We start from the raw sequence: 15,016 nt of genomic DNA on the forward strand, positions 1-15,016 counted from the left end.
CCCTAACACTAATCCTAACACTCACCCTCACCTTAAACCTAATCCTAACCCTAACCCTCACCCTAACCCTAACCCTCACCCTAACCCTAACCCTCACCCTCACTGTAACCCTAATCCTCAACCTAACCCTCAACCTAACCATAACCCTAACCCTAAACCTTAACCTAACACTAACCCTAACCCTCACCCTCATCCTAGACCTCACACTTACCCTAATCCTAACCCTAATCCTCATCCTAGCCCGAACACCAACCCTAACCCTAACCATCACTCGAACCCTAACCCTAAACCTCAACCTAACCCTAAGCCTCACGCTCACCCTAACCCTAACCCTCACCCTAACTCTGAACTTAACCGAACCCTAATTCTCACCCTAACCCTAACCCTAACCCGAACCCTAACTCTAACCCTTACCCTCACCCTCACCCTCAGCCTAACCCTAAGGCTAAGCCTAACCCTAACCGTAACTGTAAAACTCACCCTAAACCTTACCCTAATCCTAATAGTAACCCTAAGCCTAACCCTCAACCTCAACCTAACCCTCAACCTAACCCTAACTCTAACACTAACCCTAACCCTAACCCTCAACCTCAGCCTAAAGTTAAAGCTACCTCTAAATCTCACCCTCACCCTAACACTAACCCTAACACTAAACCTCACCCTAACCCCAAGCTAAACCTCACCCTCACCCTAGCCCTCACCCTAACCCTAATCCTAAACCTAACCTTATTCCTAAACCTCAACCTAACCCTCACCCTCACCGTAAACCTAACACTAACACTAACCCTAAACCTCACCCTAACCCTCCACTTTACCCTAACTCTAACCCTAAACCTCATCCTCACCCTAACTCTAAACCTAAACCTAACCCTAAACCTCACCCTAAAACTCACAGTAACCCTAAACCTAATCCTCAATCTAACCCTCACCCTAAGCCTAACCCTAACTTTTACCCTAACCCTAACCCTCACCCTAACCATCCCCCTAACCCTATATTTAACCTTAAACCTCACCCTCACCCTAAACCTAACACTAACCCTAAACCCCACCCTAACCCTAAACCTAACCGTCACCCACACCCTCACCCTCACCATAACTCTAACCCTAACCCTAAGAATAACACTAACCCTAAACCGAACCATCACCCTAACCCTAATACTCAACCCCACTGTCACCCTCACCCTAACCCTAACCCTATCCCTAAACCTAACCCTAATCCTAACCCTCTCCCTAATTCTCACCTAAACCTAACCCTAACACTAACCCTAACCCTAACCCTCAACCTGACCCTCACCCTACCCCTAACCCTAACCCTAAACGTCACCCTCACTCTAACCCTAATCCAAACCCTAAACCTCACCCTAACCCTAACCCTAACCCTCACCCGCACCTTCACCACAACCATGACCCTAAACTTAACCCTAACAGTAACCCTAACCCTAATCCTAACCGTCACCCTAACCATAACCCTCAGCCTAACCCATACCCTTACCCTAACAATTACCATCCCCCTAAAACTAAGCCTAACCCTAACACTATCCCTCACACTAACCCTAACCCTAACCCTAACCCTAAACCTCAACCTAATCCTCACCCTCAACCTAATCCTAACACTTACCATAAACCTAACCCTCACCCTAACCCTCACCCTAACCCTATATCTAATCCTAAACCTCATCCTCACCCTTACCCTAACCCTAACCCTAACCCTCATCCTCACCCTAAACCTCACACTAACCCTAACACAAATCCTCAATCTAACCCTCACCATCACACTAACCCTAACACTAACCCTCACCCGAACCCTAACCCTCAACCTTACCGTAAACATCACCCTCAGCTTAACTCAAAGGTTTACCCTTACCATCACCCTAACCATAAATGTAACACTAACCCTAAACCTAAACTTCAACCTCAGCCTCACCCTAACCCTAACCCTAACCCTAAACCTCACACTCATCCTCACCTTAACCCTAACCCTAACCCTAAACCTCACCCTCACAATAGCCCTCACCATAACCCTAATCCTAAAACTAACCCTCATCCTAACCCTCACCATAAGCCTAACACTCATCCTCACCCTTACCCTAAACCTAAACCTAACCGTCAACCTAACCCTAACCCTCACCCTCACCATAACCCTTACCCTAACCCTCACTCTAACACTAAACTTAACCCAAACCCTAACCCTCACCCTAATCCTAACCCTCACCCTCAACCTCACCCTCAGCCTAACCCTAATCCTAACACTAAACCTAACCCTAACACACACACTCACCCTCACCCTAACTCTAATCCTAACCCTAACCCTCCCCCTAACTCTCACCGTAAACCTAATCTTAACACTAACACTAACCCCAAACCTCAACCTAACCCTCACCCGAACCGTAATTTTAACCCTAAACCTCACCCTCACCCTAAACCTAACTCTAACCCTAACCCAAACCCTAAACCTCACCCGAACCTTAACCCTCACCCTCACTGTAACTCTAAACCTAACGATAAAAGTAACACTAACCCTAAACGGAACCATCACCCTACCCCTAATCCTCACCCCCACCCTCACCTTCAGCCTAACCATAAGCCTAAGCCTAACCCTCAACCTAACCCTTACACTCACTCTCACCCTAACCCTAATCCTAAACCTAAACTTAAACCTAACCCTAAACCTCACCCTAATCCTCATCCTCACACTCACCTTTGCCCAATCCCTAAACTTAACCCTCACCCTAACCTTAAGCCTAATCCTCACCCTAAGCCTCACACTCACCCTCACCCTAACCCTAATACTAACCCTAACCCTAACCCTAACCCTCACCCTAACCCTCACCCTAGCCCTAATCCTAACCCTAATCCTAATCCTAAACCTCATCCTAACCCTCACCCTAAACCTAACCCTAAACCTCACCCTCAACCTAGCCCTCACCCTAAACCTAATCCTAACCTTAAAGCTCATCCAAAACCTCCCCATAACCCTAACCTTAGCTCTCAACCTAAACCTACCCCTCACCCTCAACCTCAATCTCAGCCTAACACTAACCTTCACCCTAACCCTCACATTCACCCTAACAGTAACCCTAATCCTAAACCTAACCTTATCACTAAACCTCAACCTAAACCTCACCCTCACCCTAAACCTAACACTAACCCTAACCCTTAACCTCTCCAAACCCTAACTCTAACCCTAAACTTCACCCTCAACCTAACCCTAACCCTAAGCCTAACTCTCACCCTCCCCCTAACCCTAACCCTATCACTCACCCTAACCATAAACTTAATCCGAATCCTAACTCTCACACTAACCCTAAACCACACTCACCCTCACCCTAACTCTAATCCTAACCCTAACCCTCCCCCTAACTCTCATCGTAAACCTAATCTTAACACTAACACTAACCCTAAACCTCAACCTAACCCTCACCCGAACCGTAATTTTAACCCTAAACCTCACCCTCACCCTAAACCTAACTCTAACCCTAACCCAAACCCTAAACCTCACCCTAACCCTAACCCTCACCCGCACCCTCACCCTCACTGTAACTCTAAACCTAACCATAAAAATAACACTAACCCTAAACGGAACCATCACCCTACCCCTAATCCTCACCCCCACCCTCACCTTCAGCCTGACCATAAGCCTAAGCCTAACCCTCAACCTAACCCTTACACTCACTCTCACCCTAACCCTAATCCTAAACCTAAACTTAGACCTAACCCTAACCCTAACCCTAAACCTAACCCTAATCCTCATACTCACACTCACCCTTGCCCAATCCCTAAACTTAACCCTCACCCTAACCTTAAGCCTAATCCTCACCCTAAGCCTCACACTCACCCTCACCCTAACCCTAATACTAACCCTAACCCTAACCCTAACCCTAACCCTCACCCTAACCCTCACCCTAGCCCTAATCCTAACCCTAATCCTAATCCTAAACCTCATCCTAACCCTCACCCTAAACCTAACCCTAAACCTCACCCTCAACCTAGCCCTCACCCTAAACCTAATCCTAACCTTAAAGCTCATCCAAAACCTCCCAATAACCCTAACCCTAGCTCTCAACCTAAACCTAACCCTCACCCTCAACCTCACTCTCAGCCTAACACTAACCTTCACCCTAACCCTCACATTCACCCTAACAGTAACCCTAATCCTAAACCTAACCCTATCACTAAACTTCAACCTAAACCTCACCCTCACCCTAAACCTAACACTAACCCTAACCCTTAACCTCTCCATAACCCTAACTCTAACCCTAAACTTCACCCTCAACCTAACCCTAACCCTAAGCCTAACTCTGACCCTCCCCCTAACCCTAACCCTATCACTCACCCTAACCATAAACTTAATCCGAATCCTAACTCTCACACTAACCCTAAACCTCAGCATAACCCTAAACCTAAACGTAACCTTAACCCTAACAATCACACTCACCCTCACCCTACCCTCCCCCTAACCGTATATCTAACCCTAAACCTCACCCTCACTCTAACCCTAACCCTAACACTAAACCCCATTATAACCCTAAACTTAACCCTCATCCGCACCCTCACCCTCACCGTAAATCTAACCCTAACCCTAACAATAACACTAACCCTAACTCAACCATCACCCTAACCCTAATGCTCACCCCCACACTCACCCTCACCCTAACCCTAATCCTAAACCTAGCCCTATCCCTAAACCTCAACCTAAACTTCACCCTCACCCTAACCCTAACACTAATCCTAACCCTAATCCTCATCCTAACCCTCCCCTTAACGCTAACTCTAACCCTAAACGTCACACTGACCCTCACCCTAACCCTAACCCTAACGCTAAACCTCTCCCTAAACCTCAACCTAACCGTAACCCTCACCCCCATCCTCAACCTCACCATAACTCTAACCCTAACTATAACAATAACACTAACCCCAACCCTAACCATAACCATAAACCGCAACCTCAGCCTAACCCTCACCACTAACTTAACTCTAACCATACCACAAACAATAACCCTAATCCTAACCCTAACCCTAATACACACACCCACTCTCACCCTAAGCCTAACCCTAACCCTAACCCTAACCCTAACCATAACCCTCACTGTAACTCTAAACCTAACCCTAACCCTAACACTAAACCTAACCCTAAGCCTCAGCCTCATCCTCACCCTACCCCAAACACTAAACCGAACCCTCACCCTAACCCTAATCCTGACCCTAACCCTAAACCTAACCCATACACTCACCCTCTCCCTACCCCTAATCCTATACCTAAACCTATCCCTAACCCTAACCCTCACCCTCACCCAAAACCTCAAAGTATCTCTAACTCTAAACCTAACAATAACACTAACCCTAACCCTAACCATAACCCTCACCCTCAACCTCATCCTCACCACAAACTTAACTCTAACCATAATACTAAAAATAACCCTAACCCTAACATTAACCGTAATCCTCTCCCCCACCCTCACCCTCAGCCTAACCCTAAGCCAAACCCTAACCGTAACTCTAAAACTAACACTCACCATAACCCTAACCCTAAACCTGATCCTAAACCTAAACCTAAGCCAAACCCTAACCCTAAACCTAAATCTAATCCTCAGCCTCACTCTCACCCTAAACCAAAACCTAACCTTAACCCCCAACCTAACCCTAAACCTAACCCTAAACCTAACCATAACCATAACCCTCACTGTAACCCTAAAACTAACCCTAACCCTAACCTTAAACCTAACCCTAATCCTCAGGCTCAACCTCACCCTAAACCAAAACCTAACCCTAACCCTCACCCTAACCCTAAGCCTAACCCTAACCCTAACCCTCACACTCACCCTCACCCTAACCCTAAACATAAACCTAACCCTATCCCTAACCCCAACCCTCACAGTCAGCCTCAACCTAGCCCTCACCCTAACCCTAATCCTAAACCTAAACCTTATCCTTACCCTCACCCTAACCCTAAACCTAACCCTCACCCTAACCCTAAACCTAACCCTCTCCCTCATGCTCAGCCAAAGCCTACTCCTAAACCTAAACCTAAGCCTAAACCTAACCCTAACCCTCACCCTAACCCTTACCCTAACACTAACCTTAACTCTAACCCTAAACCTCACCCTTTCCCTAACCCTAACTCTAAACCTAACAGTGAACCTAAACCTCATCCTAACCTTAACCCTCACACACACCCTAACCTTTAACCTAATCCTAATCCGTTCACTAAGCTCAACACTCACCCACACCCTAACCCTAACTCTAACACTAACCCTAACCCTAACCCTCACCCTCAGCCTCACCCTAACCCTAACTCTAACCCTAAACCTAAACCTCACCCTAACCCTAACATTAAACCTAACGCCAAACCTCACCCTAAGCCTAATCCTAAAACTCACCCTCACACTAGCCCTCACACTAACCCTAATCCTAATCCTAACGCTCATCCAAACCCTCCCAATAACCCTAAACCTACCCTCACCCTATCCCTAACCCTCAAAGTCTCCCTCATCCTCAGCCTAACCCTAAGCCTAAACCTAACCCACACCCTAACCCTCAAACTCAACCTCACCCTAACCCTAATCCTAAACCTAACCCTATCCCTAAACCTCAACCTAAACCTCAGCCTCACCCTAAACCTAACAATAAACCTAAACCTGAACCTCACCCTAACCCTCCCCCTAACCCTAACTCTAACTCTAAACCTCACCCTCACCCTAATCCTAACCCTAACCCTAAACCTCACCCTAAACCTCACCCTAACCCTAAAACTCACACTCACCCAAAACCTCAAAGTAACTCTAACTCTAAACCTAAAAATAACACTAACCCTAAACCTAATCCTAACCATAACCCTCACCCTCACCGAAAACTTAACCCTAACCATAACACTAACAATAACCCTAACCCTAACACTAACCCTAATCCTCACCCCCACCCTCAACCTCAGCCTAATCATAAGCCAAACCGTAACCCTAACCCTAAAGCTAACCCTCACTGTAACCCTAACCTTAAACCTAACCCTAACCCTAAACCTATCCCAAACCTTAACCCTAAACCTAACCCTAATCCTCAGCCTCAACCTCACCCTAACCCTAAACCACACACTAACGCTAAGCCTAACCCTAAACCTAAAACTAACCCTCACACTCACCCTCACCCTAAACCTAATCCTAAACCTAACCCAAACCCTAACTCTAACCCTCACCCTAAGCCTCAACCTAGCCCTCACCCTAACCCTAAATCTAAACCTAACACTAAACCTAAACCTCATCCTAACCATAAACCTAACCCTCACACTCACACTCACCATAACCGTAGCCTTAAGCCTAACAGTAACCCTAACCCTAGCCCTAACCCTCACCCTTACCATAACCCTCACCCTAACCTAACGCTCACCCTAACACTTACCCTCACCCTAACACTAACTCTAACCCTAACACTAACCTTCACACTATCCCTAACCATCACCCTAACCGTAATCCTCAAACTAACCCTAACCCTAATCCTCACCCTCAACCTAACCCTCACCCTAAACCTAACCCTCATCCTCACCCTAAACCTCAAAATAACCCTAAGACTAATCCTCAATCTAACCCTCACCCTCACCCTACCCCTCAACCTAACCCTCACCTTAACCCTAACCCTCACCCTAACCCTCACCCTAACCCTAACTCTACGCATAAACCTCACCCTAATCCTAACCCTCAGGCACACCCTCTCCATCACTGGAACCCTAAGCCTAACCCTAACCCTAATCCTAACCCTCACACTAACTCTAAGCCTTACCCTCACCCTAACCCTAACCCTCACCCTCACCCTCACCCTCAGCTTAAACCTAAGCCTAAGCTTAACCCTAACACTCACACTCACCCTAAACCTTACCCTAATCCTAATCCTAAACCTAAGCCTAAACCTCACCCTCACCCTAACCCTAAACCTAACCTTAATCCTCAGCCTCACCCTTACCCTAACCCAAACCCTAACCCTAACCCCCAGCCTAACCCTAAGCCTAACCCTAACCATCACACTCACCCTCACCCTAAACCTAATACTAAACCTAAACTTATCCCTAACCCTAACCCTCACCCTAAGCCTCAACCTAGCCCACACCAGAAACCTAAATCTAACCCTAACCCTAAACCTAAACCACATCCTAAACCTAAACATAAGCCTCACCCTCACCCTCACCATAACCGTAGCCCTAACCCTAACAGTAACCCTAACTCTAGCCCTATTCCTCACAGTTACCATAAGCCTCACCCTAACCCTAACCCTCAACCTAACACTTAACCTCACCCTAACACTAACTCTAACCCTAAGACTAACCCTCACACTATCCCTAACCATCACTCTAAACCTTATCCTCACCCTAACCCTAACCCTATCTCTCACCCTCAACCTAACCCTCACCCTAAACCTAACCCTCATACTCACCCTAAACCTCACAATAACCATAACACTAATCCTCAATCTAACCCTCACCCTCACCCTACCCCTAAACCTAACCCTCACCCTAACCCTAAACCTCACCCTAACCCTCACCCTAACCTTAACTCTACACCTAAACCTCACCCTAACCCTAACTCTAACACTAACCCTAACCCTAACTCTCACCCTCATCCTCACCCTAACCCTAAACCTCAACCTCACCCTAACCCTAACCCTAAACATAACGCTAAACCTCACCCTAACCCTAACTCTAACACTAACCCTAACCCTAACCCTCACCCTCAGCCTCAACCTAACCCTAAACCTCAACCTCACCCTAACCCTAACCCTAAACCTAACGCTAAACCTCACCCTAACCCTAACCCTAAAACTCACCCTCACCCTAGTCCTGATCCTAACACTAATCCTAACCCTAACAATCATCCAAACCCTCCACATAACCCTAACACTAGCCCTCACACTAACCCTAAACCTCGAACTCACACTCACCCTCAGCCCAAACCTAAACCTAAACCTAAACCTCACCCTAACCCTCACAATCACCCTCAACCTAACCCTAATCCTAAACGTAACCCTATCCCTAAACCTCAACCTAAACCTCACCCTCACCCTAAAACTAACACTAACCCTAACCCTGAAACTCACCCTAACCTTCCCACTAACCCTAACTCTAACCCTAAACCTCACCCTCACCCTAACCCTAACCTGAACCTTAAACCTTACCCTAACCCTAACCCTCACCCTCACCCAAAACCTCAAAGTAACTCTAACTCTAAACCTAAAAATAACACTAACCCTAACCCTAACCCTAACCCTAAACATAACCCTCACCCTCAGCCTCACCCTCACCGCAAACTTAACTCTGACCATAACACTAACAATAACCCTAACGGTAACACTAACTCTAATCCTCACCTCGACCCTCAGCCTAACCCTAAGCCAAACCCTAACCCTAACCCTAAACCTAACTCTAACCCTAAACCTCACCCTCACCCTAAACCTAACTCTAAACCTAACCCTGAACCTAAACGTCATCCTAAACCTAACCCTCACACACACACTAACCCTTACCCTAATCCTAATGCTTTCACTAAGGCTAACCCTCACCCACACCCTAAACCTCACCCTAACCCTAACTCTAACACTAACCCTAACTCTAACCCTAAACCTCAGCCTCACCCTAACCCTAACCCTAAACCTAACGCTAAACCTCACCCTAACCCTAACCCTAAAACTCACCCTCACCCTAGCCCTCACCCTAACCCTAATCCTAACCCTAGCCCTCACCCTAACCCTAATCCTAACCCTAACGCTCATCCAAACCCTCCCCATAACCCTAAACCTAGCCCTAACCCTAACCCTCAAAATTTCCCTCACCCTCAGCCTAACCCTAAGCCTAAACCTAACCCTCACGCTAACCCTCACATTCAACCTCTCCCTAACCCTAATACTAAACCTAACCCTATCCCTAAACCTCAACCTAAACCTCCCCCTCACCCTAAACCGAACCCTAACCCTAACCCTGAACCTCATCCTAACTGTCCCCCTAACCCTACCTCTAACACTAATCCTCCCCCTCACACTAACTCTAATCCTAACCCTAAACCTCACCCTAAACCTCACCCTAACCCTAACCCTCACCCTCACCTAAAACTTCAAAGTAACTCTAACGCTAAACCTAACAATAACACTAACTCTAACCCTAACCCTAACCATAAACCTCACTCTCAGCCTCACCCACACCGTAAACGTAACCCTAACCATAACACTAACAATAATCATAACCCTATCCCTAACCCTAACCCAACCCTAACCCTCACACTCACCGTCACCGCAAACTAAATCCTAAACCTAACCCTATCCCTAACCATAACCTTCACCCTAAGCCATAACCTAGCCCTCACCCTAACCCTAAATCTAACTCAAACCCTAAACCTAAAACTCTTCCTAAAACTAAACTTAACCCTCACCCTCAACCTCACCGTAACCGTAGCTTAACACTAACAGTAACCCTAAATCTACACCTAACCCTCACCCTTACCATAACCCCCACCCTAACACTAACCCTCACCCTAACACTTATCCTCACCCTAACACTAACAATAACCCTAGCACTAACACTCACACTATCCCTAACCATCACCCTAAACCTAATCCTCACCCTAACCCTAACCCTAACCCTCACCCTCAACCTAACACTCACAATAAACCTATAAACCTAACCCTCATCCTCACCCTAAACCTCACAATAACTCTAACATTAATCCTCAATCTAACCCACACCCTCACCCTACCCCTAAACCTAACCCTCACCCTAACCCTAACTCTAAACCTAAACCTCACCCTAACCCTCTCCCTCACGCTCACCCTCTCCCTCAGTATAACCCTAAGCCGAACCCTAACCCTAACACTCACACTAACTCTAACCCTTACCCTCACCCTAACCCTCAACCTAACCCTAGCCCTCACGCTCACTGTAACCCTAACACTTACCCTCACCCTGACCCTAACCTTCACCATCACACGCACCCTCAGCTTAACCCTAAGCTTAAGCCCAACCCTAACCTTAACCCTCAGCCTCACCCTAACACTCACCCTAACCCTAACTCTAACACTAAACCTAACCCTCATCCTCAGCCTCACCCTAACCCTAACTCTAACCCTAAACCTCACCCTCACCCTAACTCTAACCCTAAGCCTAACCCTAAATCTCACGCTCATCCTAGCCCTCAACCTAACCCTAATCCTTACCGTAATGCTCATCCTAACCCTCCCCTAACCCTAACCTTAACCCCCACCCTAATCCTCAACCACACCCTCACACTCAACCTAACCCTAAGCCTAACCCTGTCCCTAACACTAACCCTAACCCTCACCGTAAACCTAACCGTATCCCTAACGCTAACCCTAAACTTAAACCTAAACCTAAACCTAACCCTAATCCTCAGCATCACCCTCACCCTAACCCAAACCCTAAACCTAATCCTCACCCTAACCCTAAGCCTAAACCTAACATAACCATAACCCTCACACTAACCCTCACCCTAACCCTAATCCTAAGCCTAACTTAACCCTAAAACTAAACCTCACCCTATCCCTAACTCTAACATTAACCCTAACCCTAACCCTCACCCTCAGCCTCACCCTAACCCTAACTCTATTCCTAACCCTAACACTAAACCTCACCCTAAGCCTAAGCCTAAACCTAACCCTCACCCTCACCCTCACCGTAACCGTAACCCTAACCCTAACCCTAAAAATAACCCTAACCCTATCCCTTTTCCTCACCCTAACCATAACCCTCACCCTAAGGCTAACCCTCACCATAACACTTACCCTCACTCTAACACTAACCCTAACCCTAACACTAACCCTCACACTAAACCTAACCCTCAACCTAATCCTAAACCTCACCCAAACCCGAACCCAAACCCTCACCCTCACCGTAGCCCTCACCCTAACCCTGATTCTAACCCTCACCCTCACAATAAACCTAACCCTCATCCTCACACTAAACCTCACACTGACCGTAACCCTAATCCTCAATCTAACCCTCACCCTACCTCTAACCCTAACCCTTACCCTAACCCTAAACTGAACTTTAATCCTCACCCTTATCTTAACCTTCACCCTCAGCCTAAACCATACTTTACACTTAGCATCTTCCTCACCCTAAACCTAACCCTCATCCTCACACTAAACTTCACACTGACCCTAACCGTAATCCTCAATCTAACACTCACCCTACCTCTAACCCTAACCCTTACCATAACCCTAAACTGAACTTTAACCCTCACCCTTATCTTAACCTTCACCCTCAGCCTAAACCATACCTTTACCCTTAGCATCTTCCTCACCCTAAACCTCACGCTAACCCTAAACCTCATCCTAAACCTCACCCTAACCATAAACCTAACCATCCCCCTAAACCTAGGCCTCACCCTCAACCTCAAGCTCAGCCTATCCCTAAGCATAAGCCTAAGCCTAAGCCTAACCCTCACCCTCACTGTAACTCTAACCCTAACCCAAACAATAAAACTAATCCTAAGCCTAAACCTAACCTAACCCTAACCCTACCCTAATCCTCACACTCACCCTCACCCTGACCCTAACCCTAATCCTAACCCAACCCTCACCCTAATGCTAAACGTCACCCTTACAATAAAACTAACCCTCATCCTAACACTCACCCTGACCCTCACCCTAATACTAAACCACACCCTAAACCTAACCCTAACACTCACCCTCACCCAAGCCCTCACCCTAACACTAATTCTAACCCTAACCCTCACCCTAACCCTAACCCTCATCCTCAACCTAAACCTCAAACTAACCATAACCCTAATCCTCAATCTAATCCTCACCCTAACCCAAAACCTAACCCTAACTCTAAACCTAAACCTCACCCTCACCCTCACCCTAACGTTAACCCTAACCCTAAACCTCACACTAACCCTAAGCCTCACCCTCACCCTAAACTTCACCGTAACTCTAACCCTAACAATAACACTAACCCTAAACCTAACCATAACCCTATCCATAACCCTAAACCTCATTGTAAGCCTAACCCTTACACTAACACTAACACTAACCCTAAACCTATCCCGAAACCTAAAACTAATCCTCAGCCTCACCCTCACCCTAACCAAACCTTAACCCTAAACCTCACCCTAACCCTAAGCCTAACCCTAACCCTAATCCTCACACTCACCCTCATCCTAACACTTATCCTAAACCTAACCCTATCCCTAACCTTAACCCTTACCCTAACCCTCAACCTAGCCCCTACCCTAACCCTATTCCTAACTGTAAATCTCATCCTAACCCTAAGCCTAACCCTAACCTTAACCCTCACCCTAAACCTAAACCTATCGCTCACCCACATGCTGGGCCAAAGCCTAAGCCAAAGTCTATCCCTAACCCTAACCCTAAGCTTCGGCCTAACCCTAAACTTAACACTAACTCTAACTCTAAACCTAAACTTGACCCTCATCCAAACCCTAACTCTAACCCTAACCCTAAACCTAAACCTCATCCTAAACCTAAAACTAAAAATAACCCTAACCCTAACCCTAATCCTACCCTAAATCTAACCCTAAAACTAAACCTAACCCTAACCCTAACCTTAACCCAAACCCTAACCCTAACCCTAACCCTAACACTCACACTAACCCTAACCCTCACCCTAATACTAAACCACACCCTAAGCCTAACCCTAACACTCACCCTCACCCAAACCCTAACCCTAACCCTCACCCTAATCCTAATTTTAACCATAACCCTCAACCTAACCCTAAACTTAACCAAACCCTAACTCTCACGCTAACACTAACCCTAACCCTCACCAAAACCCTAACATTCACCCTCACCCTCACTCTCAGCCTAACCCTAAGCCTAATCCTAAACTTAACTCTCACACTCACCATAACCCTTACCCTAATCTTAAACCTAACCCTAAGCCTAAGCCTCACCCTCACCCTAACCCTCACCCTAAACCTAACTCTAACACTAACCCTAAACATAAACCTCAATCTAAGCCTCACACTTACCCTAACTTTAATCCTAAACCTCACCCGAACACTAACCATAACTCTAACCCTAATCCTAACACTAAACCTCAAATTGACCCTAAACCTAACCCTCACCCTCACCTTAAACTTAACCCTAAGCCTAACCCTAACAATAACCCTCACCCTCACCGAAACACTAATCCTAACCCTAACCCTAACCCTAACCCTAAAACTCACACTCACCATAACTCTAACCCTCATCCTAACCCTCACCCTAACCCTAACCCTAAACCTCACCCCAACACTAACCCTAACACTCACCCTCACCCTAACCCTAATCCTAACCCTAATCCTCATCCTAACCCTCACCCTAAATTTAACCCTAACCCTCACCCTCACCCTCAACCGAAACCTAAGCCTAACTCTCACCCTAACCCTATTCCTAACACTAACCCTCACCCTAACCCTAAATCTAAACCTAACCCTCACCCTAACCCTAACCCTCACCCTCACCGTAACCCTAACCCTCAAGCTAACCCTCACCCTAACCATAACCCTAAACCTAAACCTTAATCTAACACTAACCCTAAACCTAACCCTCAACCTAAACCTCACCCTAACCCTAACTCTGTCCCTAAATATCACCCTCACACTTACCCTAACCTTACGCTTAAACCTAAATATAAACCTCAACTTAACCCTAACCGTAAACCTCACCCTCACCACAGCCCTCACCCTAACCCTAATCCTAACCCTCAAGCTAACCCTAACCCTCACACTCACTGTAACCCTTACTCTAACCCTCACCCTAACCCGAAACTTAACCCGAACCTTAACTCTCACCCTAACTCTAACCTTAACCCTCACCCAAACCCTAATCCTCCTCCCTCACTCTCACTTTCAGCCTAAAACTAGGCCTAACCCTAACCTTAACCCTAAACCTCACACTAACCCTCACCATAACCCTAATCCTAATCCTAACACTAACCCTAAACATCACCCTCACCTAACCCTCACCTTAAGCCTAACCCTAACATTCATTAAGCCTAACACTAACCCTAACCCTAAACCTCATC

The sequence above is a fragment of the Dipodomys merriami genome, unplaced genomic scaffold, assembly GCF_024711535.1.
Source record: "Dipodomys merriami isolate MVZ:Mamm:240054 unplaced genomic scaffold, mDipMer1.0.p SCAF_941, whole genome shotgun sequence".
NCBI classification, from domain to species: domain Eukaryota; kingdom Metazoa; phylum Chordata; class Mammalia; order Rodentia; family Heteromyidae; genus Dipodomys; species Dipodomys merriami.